The sequence below is a fragment of the Stegostoma tigrinum genome, chromosome 41, assembly GCF_030684315.1.
Source record: "Stegostoma tigrinum isolate sSteTig4 chromosome 41, sSteTig4.hap1, whole genome shotgun sequence".
In the NCBI taxonomy this organism is placed as follows: domain Eukaryota; kingdom Metazoa; phylum Chordata; class Chondrichthyes; order Orectolobiformes; family Stegostomatidae; genus Stegostoma; species Stegostoma tigrinum.
In genome coordinates, this window is record NC_081394.1 from 18,630,862 (window position 1) to 18,645,632 (window position 14,771).

Consider the following 14,771-nt stretch of genomic DNA (forward strand, 5'->3'; position numbering starts at 1 on the left):
AAGGTAGGTGGGATGGTAATAAGTGAGTACTATCCAGATTGGAACAGATTTTCTCCAGGGGGTATTGAGTACGAATTCCAAATCACTCTCAAAATCTTAGTGACCGTTAACATTGATGTTTTTTGTCTGTGTGTTTCAGTAATTGCATGACAGTTGAATGGTTCGTTGAGAGTGAGGAACCTATGGACTCTCACACGCCAAGATGGAATTTAGTTCGAAGAGTGACTTCAAAATAGTTGCTTGCTTTTAAAATTTTGACCGTTTTTGCTGTCCAGTTGAATGAATTTAGCTTCATACTGCTTCAATAGGAATTAGTGTTTAATAGGAACATATTTGTGAAACTTACAGTTCCGCAAGTTTTAGCGTAAACTGGTGCAGCCTTTCGGTGCTTGCAAAAAGGCTCACCTCTCCATTAATACCGAAGAAAAATTGGAGTTTCAAAGTAAGTTCACCCGCTGTCAGGGAATGAAATGTTAATGTTGACTCGAATATAATTTTTTAAAAATGTAATATATTTGTGAAACACTAAACTCAAACTAAAATTTGGATATGCTTGTTTTACAGATGGTTGGATATTGGATTCATTTTAAATGAGGGTGAAGATCACTTCAAATCCAGCATATTTGAGAAGAAAAGAAATAGCATGTCAAATAAAATTAACTGCATGACTCTACATAGCCCTATATGTGGAATTTCTTTCTGAACTGTGAGACAGTTATGATCCCATACTACCTCAGTGCTCATGGCAAGAATAAGACTCCTGTTTGACGTGCTATGCACTGCATGGAATGGCAGCGACATCAGATTCATTGATGCTTGAGAATCAAAAGAATATGACGATAAGATTTAAAATCAAAATCTCATTGAACACTTCAAGGAATGTATTACAGGAAGGTGGGGAAAGCATGTATGACTAATAGAAGGTGGTGGCACAGATCAGATAGACCTGTGTGCTCTAACTTATCACAAATTTCACATTGAATGGAACAGTTTAAACAGGCTGGAGGAAGCAAACATGCCAGCTCAAACTTTTTGAATTTGTGCATTCTGTTCGTAAACATCAGCAAAATTGTGGGAAACATGTTTATTCTTTCTCTTTTATTGCACAGAACCATACGATGAGACTGTTTTGATGAGGAATTTAAAGATTACGAGTCGTGTCCGTTTGACTCACAGTTTGGTCTCGTAGGTTGGTACGATCTTCGTTCGAGAAGGAAAAGGGATGTTCCAGATACAGAAAATCGTCAAACCATTTACTACAAAGTCCGTTTCTGGTTAGTATTAATTAATGCAGTTAACATTTTTAGATCGACATGATTGCACAATGGAGTCAACAAGAAAATTCCATCTGATATTCCACATAAATTTTAAGTGGATATTAAAGCCGCTCATTTCTTTTTCATGCTCTCTGCTGCTTTTAAGAATGGTTGTCTTATTGTCGAAATGTTTAGCTTTGACTCCATGGCTTCTTCCATTAGCTCACATTGAAACACATGTTTCTTCAGCCAAAACTGTACGTTTACCCGGTGTAGCTCGACCAACCTTCCCCTGTGGTCGTTCCCCTGAAATCCCCTGTGATTGCTCCCCTGAAAAACAAGTACACCGTTTTGAATACTGTTCCGGGGGACTACTTACCAGGGGCATGCGGTAGGGTGCAGATCTCTGGCACCGAGTCTGTCCCTCTTGCACAGAAGGGACCGGGGTGGGGGGGACAGGAAGAGCGTGATAGTCATTGGGGACTCAACAGTTAGAGGGACTGATAGAAGATTTGCCGGGAACGAAAGAGACTCACGATTGGTGTGTTGCCTACCAGGTGCCATGGTCCGTGATGTCTTGGATCGTCTCTTTCGGGTCCTGAGGGGAGAGGGTGACCAGCCCCAAGTCGTGGTCCACATAGGCACCAACGGCAGATGTAGAAAGAGGGATAGGGATGTCAGGCAGGATTTGAGGGAGCTAGGGTGGAAGCCGAGAGCTAGAACAAGCAGAGTGGTCATCTCTGGTTTGTCACCCGTACCACGTGATAGCGAGGCAAAGAACAGGGAGAGATTTCAGCTGAACACGTGGCTGCAGGGATGATGCAGTTGGGAGGGCTTCAGGTACATGGATAATTGGGGCTCATTCTGGGGAAGGTGGGACCTGTACAAACAGGACGGTCTCCACTTGAACCAGAGGGGCACTAATATCCTGGGTGGAAAATTGGCTGGTGCCATTCGGGTGGATTTAAACGAGCTCAGAAGCGGGATGGGAAACTGAGGTGTAGTCTTAGTACACAGGAGGATGAGTGTAGGGAGGACATGGTCAGGACCTCACTATCACAGGAGTGTGCTGGCAGACAGCAAGCTGGATTGAAGTGTGACGACTTTAATGCCAGGAGTATCCGGAATAAGTTAGGTGAGGTTGCAGCTTGGATAGGTACCTGGGACTTCTATGTTGTGGCCATTTCGGAGACATGGATAGAGCAGAGTCAGGAATGGATGTTGCAGGTTCTAGGGTTTAGATCTTTCATTAAGGTCTGGGAAGGTGGTAAAAGAGGGGGAGGTGTGGCTTTGTTGGTCAAGGACAGTATAACAGCGGCTGAAAGAACCTTTGAGGACTCGTCTACCGAGGTGGTATGGGCTGATGTTGCCGAGGAACGTTTGTCGACTGAGTCAGTATGGGTGGAAGTTCGGAACAGCAAGGCAGCAGTCACTTCACTGGGGGTTTTCTACAGACCCCAAATAGCAGTAGGGAGATCGAAGAACTCATTGGCCGGCAGATTGTTGAAAAGTGCAAACGTATCAGGGTTGTTGTTATGGGTGACTTCAACTTTCCCAATATAGATTGAAACCTCCTGAGTGCAGATGGTTTGGATGGAGCCGTTTATGTCAGGTGTGTTCAGGAGGGTTTCCTTACTGAGTATGGGGACAGGCCGAGGGGGGAGGCCATTTTGGATTTTGTGCTCGGCAATGAGCCAGGACAAGTGTCAGATATTGTGGTGGGAGAGCCCTTTGGCAACAGTGACCACAACAGCCTCACATTTACCATCGCCATGGAAAGGGAAAGGAGCAGTTACAAGGGGAAGATATTTCACTGGGGTCAAGGAAACTATGATGCTGTCAGACAGGAGTTGTGAACTACATATTGGGAGCAATTGTTCCACAGAAAGGGCACAGCAGACATGTGGAGCTGTTCAAGGAGGAGTTGTTGCGTGTGATGTGTAAATTTGTTCCTCTGAGACAGGTAAGAAGGGGTAAGATTAAGGAGCCTTGGATGACGGGTACAGAGGTGCTTCTTGTCAAAAAGAAAAAGGCAGCGTACGTAAGGTGGAGTAAGTGAGGGTCTAGCACAGCTTTAGAGTATTACAGGCCTGCTCGGAAGGAGCTCAAAAGATATTGCGTGTACAATTGTTACCTGTTACAACCTTAGTGTCCACGCTTGCTCATTCAATGGTGTCAAGATGCCAGCAGTGAGTGTACCTTCTCCATCCCCGAATGCCATCAGCTCACACAAGACATAGTCCTTACTTAAAATCTTCTGATCAAACAAAGTTCATTGTTTTGGACATTTTAGTTATCTGTCATGAAACGAAAACTGATTCTGACTGGCATGACCTGCAGTGCAAATGAATATAATCTGCGAAACGAGATTCCTTATGGGCTTGCATCCGCTAGAAATGATTGCTTTTCAAAGACGTTGCATGCATACATTTATTTCTCCTATCACCTTAGATTATTTTTTTGTTGATGCATGTTGTGTGCGCTTCCAGTCAGGCCCATAAACACAGGTTGATGCAGTCACTGTTATAACATGGTATTGAAGGAGAATTTGTGATCTTTGGAGTTTCATTGCAGTGTATGAAGGAGTGCACCATCAAGCCACTCCAGATCTCTACTGGTGACTATATTGTTGTAAGTTTTCAAGTGTTACCGATGGTCACATAAAATATGGCCTTTTTGTTGTTGCGCTATTCATCTTAACTGCACCATATCTAGTATTTAGGCTTGGAAACTATTTCAATTTTTTTGATTTACTTATTCAAAATCATTTATGATTGTTGTCATGATATCTACAAGATGTTATTTTGATTGGACATAGAGGATTGGATCTGTCTTCCCCCAACTATTAATGGAAATAATGTATGCGCTTATAAAACCCCTTGTGGGCAAGGTAGTTGCTCACTGGTTCGAGCTGCTCATGCACTGGGGAGCCAATTGAGATTCCAGTCTTGGGTAACTATCTGTGTGGAATTGACACGTCCTCCCCGCGTCTGCGAGGGGTTTCTGCCAGGTGCTGCAGTTTCCTCCCATTGTTCAAAGATGTGCAGGTCCTTATTTGTGATTTGTGAAGCATTTCTTAAATGTTTCAATCCTGCCAGCATCCAGTGCCTTGGACAAAATAACTGGAGATGAATAAAAGATACTGTGTCTTTTGACACCATTTCCTGCTGGATTTTCATCAATCCTGCTTTATATGGGTGACAACTTCCATGATCTTTTTTGATGCTATGTCTGAATTGACAGTCTAGTTCCAAATATTTGTTGTGCAGTATTTCAAGGTCTCTGTTACAGCATACCCATGAATGCCCACTTCAAAAGATACTTCCATATCATAGAATCCCTACAGTGTGGAAACAAGCCCCTTTTGACCCAACAAGTCCACAGCCACCCTCCGAAGAGCATCTCACCCTGACTCATTCCCCGACCCTTTCCTCAGTAACCCTACATTTCCCATGACTAACACACCTAATCTACACATCCCTAAACACAATGGGCAAGTTTGGCATGGCCCATACACCTAGCCTGCACATCTTTGGACTGTGGGAGGAAACCAGAGCACCCAGCAGGAACCCATGCAGGCATGGGCAGAATGTACAAACTCCGCACAGAAGATCGCCCAACGGTGGGATCGAACCTGGGTCCCTGGCGCTGTGAGTCAGCAGTGCTAACCACTGAGCCACCGTGCTGCCCTTGGAGTTAGACAGAGCTTGCTTGTTCTTGGGTGGCCTCAAACTGCCAACCTCCACTTAGTGGGAAAAGTGCCGACCAACTGCACTCATCTTCACTGGTTTTTGCTTTGTATCATTGAATTCAATTCTTCAAACTCTGTGATAAATATTAAATTTCCATTGATATGTGAGGGTTGTTTTTAGTACGCAGTATTGGTTTATTATGTTTCATTGGTACATAATGAATATTGTCTGTATATGCAAATGGGCAAGTTGGTAACGATGCAGTCCGCAGACCTGGAGGATAATAACACTGTCCTTCAATCGCCCACGATGCCCTCTGCAAATTGGTAGAAAACACAAATTTCTATAAAATTCATCTCTCCTCCCGTCAGTCGATCAAAATTAATTCAGAATTTTGTACAGGCCAATAACTGTAAGATTACACGGGCCTAAACAAAACCACTGGCTCCTATGAGTTCAGTAAAGTGAAAGGGCAACAATAGAGGGAGTAGGAACTGCAGATGCTGGAGAATCTGAGATAAGAAGGTGTAAAGCTGGATGAACACAGCAGGCCAAGCAGTATCATCCGGCTCTACACCTTGTCATCTCAGATTCTCCAGCGCCAATTTTCTGAAGTAGGGTCTCGTCCCGAAACATCAGCTTTCTTGCTCCTCTGATGCTGCTTGGCCTGCTGTGTTCATCCAGCTCTCCACCTTGGGCAACAATAGAGTATGCTTTAAGTCACTAGATATGTTACGTGGGTTTGTCTTCCTTAGGGTGGAGTTAGTGGAACCGAAAAAGATGTCTCCCTCACAGCGTTTGTGACAAAAGAATTGCATCGTTCTTTGGCGGCCTTTCAACAGAAGAATATTCAGAGATTTCCCGAGTGGTAAGAATGTAACTTCTTTTACTTTATCTCACTTTTTCCAACAATTGGAAAATAGATTTTAGAAATCATGTCGAGCTGATGAAGTGTGAAAAGAAGAATAATTCCAAGCAGTGGTGGGAGTTGGTCAGTGAGGTGGGAGGAGTGGATAGGTGGGAGAGAAGGCGGACAGGTCATGGAGGCGGGGATGAGGGGAGGAACTAGTCTTGGGATGAGGCTGGCGGGTGGGGAGATTTTTAGGGTGGCCAAGTCCACATTGAGGCTGTTGAGTTGGAAGCTCCCGAGGCGGAATATGAGGTGCTGCTCCTCCAGTTTCTGGGTGGTGTGGTTGTGACACTGGAAGAGGCCCAGGATGGACATGTCGTCCAGGGAGTGGGAGGGGGAGTTGAAGTGATGCAATGATTTGGATATGAAAATAGAAGGTGTGTTTAATAAGTTTCCCAATGATTGAAGGTGTAGTAGCCAGCCAAGAAGGTCACCTCAGAATGCAATGGGACATTGACAAGGGCCAATAAACTGAGGAGTGGCAGATGGAGTTGAGGTTAGATAAATGTGAGGTGCTACATTTTGGAAAGGCAAATCAGGGCAGCACGTATACACTGAAGGTTGTGGGGAGTGTTGCTTAATAAAGAGACGCTGGAGTGCAGTTTCGTAGTTCCATCAAAGTACAGCCACCGGTAGAAAGGATATGAAGGAGACATTTGGTGTGCTCGCCTTTATCGGTCAGTGCATTGAGTATAGGAGTTGGGAGATCACTTAGCAGCCATATAGGACGTTGGTTCGGCTGCTTTTGGAATACTGCAATCGATTTTGGTCTCCTTGCGAGAGGAAAGTTGTCGGCGCAACATTGAGGGCCAAAGGGCCTATTCTGTGCCGTCTTGTTGTATGTTGTAAACTTGAAAGGGTTCAGAGAAGATCTACAAGGATGTTACCAGCATCGGAGGTTGGAGGTATACCGTGGGCTTGAACAGGCAGCTATTTCTTGGAACTTTGGAGTTCAGGGCTGACCATAAGGAAGTTTATACAATTACGAGGGACGTGGATAGAGCGACCAGCCAAGATCTTTTCCCCGGGTTGCTGGAATCCAAAAGTGGAGGGAATAGGTTAAAAATGAGAGAGGGAGGATTTAAAATGGACCGGATTTTTTTCATAGTGGTGCATGTATGGAATGAGCTGCCAGAGGAAGTGGTGGAGGCTTGTACATTTAAAAGGCATGTGGATGGGTATATGAATAAGACGGGTTGAGAGGAATATGGGCCAAATGCTGGCAAATGGGACTAAATTAATTTAGGATATCTGGTCAACAGAGACAAATTGGGCCAAAGGATCTGTTTCCCCACTGTACATCTCTCTGACTCTAAGTGTCTTTTTTCTTAACCACGTGGCCCATAATGAGAAAAACTTGAATCAGGATTTGCGAATGTGACAATTCTAATTGGATCTGTTTGATGAAATTAACTCTGTAGGTAATGGTGGTTGAATTATGATTTATCAAATTTGAGTTTATTGCAGCATCTTATAGAATAGAGGAGACACATGTGATCAAAATTGAAAATCAAAACTTGGTAAAATTTTGCATTGGAAATACATGACCAGCCATTGGAGGAGATTCATGACCATTGCATTCAAGTGAGAATAACAAATGCGATTCAGTGACTCAGTGAAACGGGATGCAGTGACTCAGTGAAACGGGATGCAGTGACTCAGTGAACAGGGATGCAGTGACTGAGTAACATGGGATGCAGTGACTGAGTGAAATGGGATGCAGTGACTGAGGGAAAGGAGATGCGGTGACTGAGTGAAATGGGATGCACTGTCTCAGTTAAATGGGATTCACTGTCTCCGTGAATTGGGATGCAGTGACTATGTGAAATGGGATGCAGTGACTGACGGAAATGGGATGCTGTGACTGAGTGAAATGGGATGCTGTGACTCAGTAAAATGTGATGCGGTGACGATGGGAGATGGGACGCAGTGACTGAGGGGATTGGGATGCAGTGACTGAGTGAGATGGGATGCAGTGACTGGTGGAAATGGGATGCAGTGTCTCGTGGAAATGGGATTCAGAGACTGAGTGAAATTTGATGCATTGACTGAGTGAAATGGGATCCTGTGACTGAGTGAAATGAGCTGCAGTGACTGTGGGAAATGGGATGCAGTGACTGGTGGAAATGGGATTCAGTCACTGATGGAAATGGGATTCAGTGACTGAGGGAACGGAGATGCAGTGTCTGTGGAAATGGGATACTCCGACTGTTGGTAATGGGTTGCAGTGACTGAGGCTAATGGGATGCAGTGAATGTGGGAAATGGGATGCGGTGACTGAGTGAAATGGGATGCACTGCCTCAGTTAAATGAGCTTCACTGTCTCCGTTAATTGGGATGCAGTCACTGTGTGAAATGGGATGCTGTGACTGACGGAAATGGGATGCTGTGACTGAGTGAAATGGGATGCTGTGACTCAGTAAAATGTGATGCGGTGACAATGGGAAATGGCATGCTGTGACTGGGGGTGATGGGACGCAGTGACTGAGGGGATTGGGATGCAGTGACTGAGTGAGATGGGATGCAGTGACTGAGTGAGATGGGATGCACTGCCTCAGTTAAATGAGATTCACTGTCTCCGTTAATTGGGATGCAGTCACTGTGTGAAATGGGATGCTGTGACTGACGGAAATGGGATGCTGTGACTGAGTGAAATGGGATGCTGTGACTCAGTAAAATGTGATGCGGTGACAATGGGAAATGGCATGCTGTGACTGGGGGTGATGGGACGCAGTGACTGAGGGGATTGGGATGCAGTGACTGAGTGAGATGGGATGCAGTGACTGAGTGAGATGGGATGCAGTGGCTGAGGGAAATGGGATGCAGTCACTGAGGGAAATGGGATGCCGTCACTGATGGACATGGGACGCAGTGACTGTGGGAAAGTAGACACCGTGACTGATGGAAGTGGGATGCAGTGACTGATGGAAGTGGGATGCAGTGACTGATGGAAGTGAGATGCAGTGACTGAGCGAAATGGGATGCTGTGACTGAGTGAAACGGGATGCAGTGAATGATGGAAACGGGATGCAGTGAATGATGGAAATGGGATGCAGTGACTGAGCGAAATGGGATGCTGTGACTGAGTGAGATGGGATGCAGTGAATGATGGAAATGGGATGCAGTGACTGTGGGAAATGGGTTGCAGTGACTGAGTGAAATTGGACGCAGTGACTGATGGAAGTGGGATGCAGTGACTGATGGAAGTGGGATGCAGTGACTGATGGAAGTGGGATGCAGTGAGTGATGGAAGTGGGATGCTGTGTCTGTTTGAAATGGGATCCTGCGACTGAAGTTAATGGGATGCAGTGACTGAGGGTAATGCGTTGCAGTGACTGAGGGTAATGCGTTGCAGTGACTGAGGGTAATGGGATGCAGTGACTGAGCGTAATGTGATGCAGTGGCGGAGGGTAATGGGATGCAGTGACTGTGTGAGAGGGGATGCAGTGACTGAGTGAGATGGGATGCAGTGACTGAGTGAGATGGGATGCAGTGACTGAGTGAGATGGGATGCAGTGACTGGTGGAAATGGGATGCAGTGACTGGTGGAAATGGGATGCAGTGACTGGTGGAAATGGGATGCAGTGACTGGTGGAAATGGGATGCAGTGACTGAGTGAAATGGGATGCAGTGACTGAGTGAAATGAGTTGCAGTGACTGTGGGAAATGGGACGCAGTGACTGGTGGAAATGGGATTCAGTCACTGATGGAAATGGGATTCAGTGACTGAGCGAACGGAGATGCAGTGTCTGTGGGAAATGGGATAGTCTGACTGATGGTAATGGGATGCAGTGACTGAGTGAAATGGATGCACTGTCTCAGTTAAATGGGCTTCACTGTCTCCGTTAAATGGGATGCAGTGACTGAGTGAAATGGGATGCAGTGACTGCGGAAAGGAGATGCAGTGACTGTGGAAACGGAATGCTGTGATTGAGGGGAATGGGATGCAGTGACTGAGGGGAATGGGATGCAGTGACTGTGAGAAATGGGATGCAGTGGCTGAGTGAAATGGGATGCAGTGGCTGAGTGAAATGGGATGCAGTGGCTGAGTGTAATGGGATGCACTGGCTGAGTGAAATGGGATGCAGTGACTGAGGGGAATACGATGCCGTTCCTGAGTACACTGGGATGCCGTTTCTGAGTGAAATGGGATGCAGTGACTGAGTGAAATGGGGTGCTGTGACTGGGGGAAATGGGATGCAGTGACTATGAAATGGGGTGCAGTGACTGAGGGAACTGGGATACAGTGACTGAGGGAAATGGGATGCAGTGACTGAATAAAATGAGATGTAGTGTCCGAGTGAAATGGGATGCAGTGGCCGATTGAAATGGAATGCAGTGGCCGAGTGAAATGGGATGCAGTGGCCGAGGGAAATGGGATGCACTGTCTGATGGAAATAGTGTTCTGTGACTGACAGAAATGGGATGCTGTGACTGAGGGTAATGGGTTGCAGTGGGTGAGGGGAATGGGATGCCGAGACTGAGTGAACTGGGATGCTGTGACTCAGTGTAATGGGATGCAGTGTCTGACTGAAATGGGATGCAGTGACTGACTGAAAGGGAATGCAGTGACTGTGGGAAACGGAATGCTGTGACTGAGGGTAATGGGATGCCGTTTCTGAGTAAACTGGGATGCCGTTTCATGAGTGAAATGGGATGCTGTGACTGAGGGAAGTGGGATGCAGTGACTGATTGAAATGGGATGCAGTGACTGAGGGAATGGAGATGTAGTGACTGTTGAAAATGAGATGCTGTGACTGAGGGTAATGGGATGCAGTGACTCAGTGAAATGGGATGACGTGTCTGTGTGAAATGGGATGCAGTGACTGAGTGAAATGGAATGCAGTGACTGAGGGAAATGGGATGCAGTGACTGAAGGAAATGGAATGCAGTGACTCTGTGAAATGGGTTGCAGTGACTGTTAAATGGGATGTAGTGACTGAGTGAAATGGGATACAGTGACTGAGGAAAGTAGATGCAGTGACTGAGGGAAATGGGATGCAGTGACTGAGGGAAATGGGATGCAGTGACTGAGTGAAATGGGATGCTGCGAGTGAAGTTAATGGGATGCGGTGACTGTGGGGAATGGGATGCAGTGACTGATGGAAATGGGATACAGTGAATGAGGGAAATGGGATTCAGTGACTGAGATGAATGGGATGCAGTGACTGATGGAAATGGGATGCTGTGACTGAGGGTAATGGGTTTCAGTCACACTGTGAAATGGGATGCTGTGGCTGAGTGAAATAGGATGCAGTGGCTGTGTGAAATGGGATGCAGTGACTGAGGGCAATGGGATGCAGTGACTGAGGGCAATGGGATGCAGTGACTGAGGGCAATGGGATGCAGTGACTGGGTGAAAGGGAATGCAGTGACTGATGGTAATGGGATGCAGTGAATGAGGGGAATGCGATGCCGTTTGAGTGAACTGGGATGCGGTGACTGAGTGAAATGGGGTGCTGTGACTGGGGGAAATGGGATGCAGTGACTATGAAATGGGATGCAGTGACTATGAAATGGGGTGCAGTGACTGAGGGAAATGGGATACAGTGACTGAGGGAAATGGGATACAGTGACTGAGGGAAATGGGATGCAGTGACTGAGGGTAATGGGATGCTCTGACTGACGGTAATGGGATGCAGTGACTCTGTGAAATGCGATGCATTGACTGAGGGAAATGGGATGCTGTGAATGAGTGAAATGGGCTGCAGTGACTGAGGGAAATGGGATGCAGTGACTGAGATAAATGGGATGCAGTGACTGAGATAAATGGGATGCAGTGACTGAGGGAAATGGGAGGCACTGACTGAGTGTAATGGGACGCAGTGACTGAGAGTAATGGGATGCAGTCACTGAGGGTAATGGTTTTGCAGTGACTGAGATAAATGGGATGCCGTGACTGACGGTAATGGGACACACTGACTGAGTGGACTGGGACACAGTGGCTGAGTGAAATGGATGCTCAGTCTCGGTTAAATGGGATTCACTGTCTCTGTTAATTGGGATGTAGTGACTGACGGAAATGGGATGCAGTGACTGAGTGAAATGGGATGCAGTGACTGCGGGAAAGGAGATTCAGTGACTGTGGGAAATGGCGTGTTGTGACAGACGGTAATGGGATGCAGTGACTGAGTGAACTGGGATGCAGGGACTGAGATAAATGGGATGCAGTGACTGAGATAAATGGGATGCAGTGACTGAGTGAAATGGGATGCAGTGACTGAGTGAAATGGGATGCAGTGACTGAGGGAAATGGGAGGCACTGACTGAGCGTAATGGGACGCAGTGACTGAGAGTAATGGGATGCAGTCACTGAGGGCAATGGGATGCAGTCACTGAGTGAAAGGGAATGCAGTGACTGATGGTAATGGGATGCAGTGAATGAGGGGAATGCGATGCCGTTTCTGAGTGAACTGTGATGCGGTGACTGTGTGAAATGGGGTGCTGTGACTGAGGGAAATGGGATACAGTGACTGAGATTCATGGGTTGCAGTAACTGATGGAAATGGGATGCAGTGACTGAGTGAAATGGGATGCAGTGACTCAGTGAAATGGGATGCAGTGACTCAGTGAAATGTGACGCATTTACTGAGGGAAAGGAGATTCAGTGACTGTGGGAAATGGGATGCAGTGACTGAGGGTAATGGGATGCGGTGACTGAGGGAAACGGGATGCCGGGACTGAGGGAAACGAGATGCAGTGACTGTGGGAAATGGCATGCAGTGACTGAGGGGAATGGGATGCAGTGACTGAGTGAAATGGGGTGCAGTGACTGAGTGAGATGGGATGCAGTGACTGAGTGAGATGGGATGCAGTGACTGAGTGAGATGGGATGCAGTGACTGAGTGAGATGGGATGCAGTGACTGAGCGAAATGGGATGCTGTGACTGAGTGAGATGGGATGCAGTGAATGATGGAAATGGGATGCAGTGACTGTGGGAAATGGGTTGCAGTGACTGAGTGAAATTGGACGCAGTGACTGATGGAAGTGGGATGCAGTGACTGATGGAAGTGGGATGCAGTGACTGATGGAAGTGGGATGCAGTGAGTGATGGAAGTGGGATGCTGTGTCTGTTTGAAATGGGATCCTGCGACTGAAGTTAATGGGATGCAGTGACTGAGGGTAATGCGTTGCAGTGACTGAGGGTAATGCGTTGCAGTGACTGAGGGTAATGCGTTGCAGTGACTGAGGGTAATGGGATGCAGTGACTGTGCGTAATGTGATGCAGTGGCGGAGGGTAATGGGATGCAGTGACTGTGTGAGAGGGGATGCAGTGACTGAGTGAGATGGGATGCAGTGACTGAGTGAGATGGGATGCAGTGACTGAGTGAGATGGGATGCAGTGACTGGTGGAAATGGGATGCAGTGACTGGTGGAAATGGGATGCAGTGACTGGTGGAAATGGGATGCAGTGACTGGTGGAAATGGGATGCAGTGACTGAGTGAAATGAGTTGCAGTGACTGTGGGAAATGGGACGCAGTGACTGGTGGAAATGGGATTCAGTCACTGATGGAAATGGGATTCAGTGACTGAGCGAACGGAGATGCAGTGTCTGTGGGAAATGGGATAGTCTGACTGATGGTAATGGGATGCAGTGACTGAGTGAAATGGATGCACTGTCTCAGTTAAATGGGCTTCACTGTCTCCGTTAAATGGGATGCAGTGACTGAGTGAAATGGGATGCAGTGACTGCGGAAAGGAGATGCAGTGACTGTGGAAACGGAATGCTGTGATTGAGGGGAATGGGATGCAGTGACTGAGGGGAATGGGATGCAGTGACTGTGAGAAATGGGATGCAGTGGCTGAGTGAAATGGGATGCAGTGGCTGAGTGAAATGGGATGCAGTGGCTGAGTGTAATGGGATGCACTGGCTGAGTGAAATGGGATGCAGTGACTGAGGGGAATACGATGCCGTTCCTGAGTACACTGGGATGCCGTTTCTGAGTGAAATGGGATGCAGTGACTGAGTGAAATGGGGTGCTGTGACTGGGGGAAATGGGATGCAGTGACTATGAAATGGGGTGCAGTGACTGAGGGAACTGGGATACAGTGACTGAGGGAAATGGGATGCAGTGACTGAATAAAATGAGATGTAGTGTCCGAGTGAAATGGGATGCAGTGGCCGATTGAAATGGAATGCAGTGGCCGAGTGAAATGGGATGCAGTGGCCGAGGGAAATGGGATGCACTGTCTGATGGAAATAGTGTTCTGTGACTGACAGAAATGGGATGCTGTGACTGAGGGTAATGGGTTGCAGTGGGTGAGGGGAATGGGATGCCGAGACTGAGTGAACTGGGATGCTGTGACTCAGTGTAATGGGATGCAGTGTCTGACTGAAATGGGATGCAGTGACTGACTGAAAGGGAATGCAGTGACTGTGGGAAACGGAATGCTGTGACTGAGGGTAATGGGATGCCGTTTCTGAGTAAACTGGGATGCCGTTTCATGAGTGAAATGGGATGCTGTGACTGAGGGAAGTGGGATGCAGTGACTGATTGAAATGGGATGCAGTGACTGAGGGAATGGAGATGTAGTGACTGTTGAAAATGAGATGCTGTGACTGAGGGTAATGGGATGCAGTGACTCAGTGAAATGGGATGACGTGTCTGTGTGAAATGGGATGCAGTGACTGAGTGAAATGGAATGCAGTGACTGAGGGAAATGGGATGCAGTGACTGAAGGAAATGGAATGCAGTGACTCTGTGAAATGGGTTGCAGTGACTGTTAAATGGGATGTAGTGACTGAGTGAAATGGGATACAGTGACTGAGGAAAGTAGATGCAGTGACTGAGGGAAATGGGATGCAGTGACTGAGGGAAATGGGATGCAGTGACTGAGTGAAATGGGATGCTGCGAGTGAAGTTAATGGGATGCGGTGACTGTGGGGAATGGGATGCAGTGACTGATGGAA

The 14,771-nt window shown here is 47.0% G+C and overlaps 1 long non-coding RNA gene across 1 annotated transcript in view; it reads left to right on the forward strand.

Moving 5' to 3' along the window:
* The first annotated feature begins 1,115 nt into the window (after window positions 1–1,115).
* Window positions 1,116–14,771, forward strand: part of LOC132206700 (uncharacterized) — a 39,404-nt gene continuing 25,748 nt past the window's right edge. Inside the window, exons 1-2 of the long non-coding RNA XR_009443103.1 lie at window positions 1,116–1,274; window positions 5,704–5,816. This is a non-coding gene — a long non-coding RNA (uncharacterized LOC132206700). The remainder of the gene's footprint in view (window positions 1,275–5,703; window positions 5,817–14,771) is intronic.